The sequence below is a fragment of the Sinocyclocheilus anshuiensis genome, unplaced genomic scaffold, assembly GCF_001515605.1.
Source record: "Sinocyclocheilus anshuiensis isolate Anshui unplaced genomic scaffold, SAMN03320099.WGS_v1.1 scaffold85, whole genome shotgun sequence".
In the NCBI taxonomy this organism is placed as follows: Eukaryota; Metazoa; Chordata; class Actinopteri; order Cypriniformes; family Cyprinidae; genus Sinocyclocheilus; species Sinocyclocheilus anshuiensis.
The window spans coordinates 3571041-3572440 of NW_015536800.1; the positions used below are offsets into that span (position 1 = coordinate 3571041).

At 33.5% G+C, this 1400-nt stretch overlaps 1 protein-coding gene across 2 annotated transcripts in view; it reads right to left on the reverse strand.

Moving 5' to 3' along the window:
• Positions 1-1400, reverse strand: part of LOC107656570 (tumor suppressor candidate 3) — a 99663-nt gene that overhangs the window by 34024 nt on the left and 64239 nt on the right. The window lies entirely within an intron of this gene.

Below are 1400 nucleotides of genomic sequence, written 5' to 3' on the forward strand. Positions count from 1 at the left end.
AATATACAGCTTTTCTTATATATATATATATATATATATATATATATATATATATATAAAACCTATATAAAATGTTCTTTTAAATTGTTAAAATAATGCACAAAATTACACATTTCGCTGTATTTTTGATCAAATAAATGCTACTATGCTTTTTTTTTTTTTTTACTTTTGACCACTAGTGTATTAATACACATCATACATCCAGAGAGTGCTTCTGCATTCTATGAGAGCTCGCTCATAGCCTGCTTAACTTTCGGATTTTTTTTTGGTGCATTACGAAGGAGTTGACACTGTACTCTCAAACTAATAGAAATGTTCCCTTCAGGTCCAGCTTGAGGATTAGAGGACGACAGATCCAGAAATCCTCCTGCTGTGAGCTATAGATGTTCATTGCCTGCAGTCTGGGATTCATAGCATTGTTAGCAGTGTCTTTATGTCTCTGGATCAATGTTCAGGCCTGAATATTTCATAAAGGCTGTCTTCAGGCCACATTCTCAGAGTAAGAGAATTCAGAACAAGAGTCATAAAACAATAACAGAATCCACAGCCTCCAAATAAATGAACCATCATTTACCATCTAATCCTGTACAACAAACGAGACACGTTTTTTAACAATTCATAGTACATTCGCCTCTAATCTCTGGCTTAATTGTCATTCAAAGATACTTTTCTGCTCATTTGTTTTCTGCCTTTTTGATCCCTGTCTTTTTCCTAAAGACTGTGAGTTTTTATACTCCGAAAAGTCAGGCATTTAGGGAGATATCTTTCCTAGCTATTTATGGAAGCTTATCTAATTTTTTGGACTAAGTGTAAAATTATAAATGTATTTATATCTCCAAATCAAATGAACGAACAAGCCTGCAAGACTTGGATTCTTGATTCTGATTGCCAAAACAAGATACTCTGTGGTCAAACATGTTTGGATAATGATCTCTAAACTTTTGTTCAAATTTGTGCCCCCTGCTGACATAATACAATAAAATGTTTCATATATCATGTTTTTTTGCTGAGGTTTATTTTTATGAGACGTAACAGACTGACTATACATTATTACTTATAGTGTGTACCAAATCACTGAATGTGGCTTTCATGCAGCTGTTTCTTTACACATTTTACTGCAGCATACCTGCTGGTTCTGCACTTTATCTTAACTTTGTAACTGTGAGCTCCAGAGGACCTCAAGTGCAGTTCATAAAAGACTTGTAGGTCCAGATGGAGGCTAAAACTGCAGTAGTTTCCCAGAAACATCATGTTGAAAAACGGCAGTTAAACAGATGGTCTGTAGGCACTCATATCACAGGAACAGTCACTAAATGTTAAACTGTCATACTGTGCATTGATGCATTTTGAGTATATATATATATATATATATATATATATATATAATAAAATATAAAACA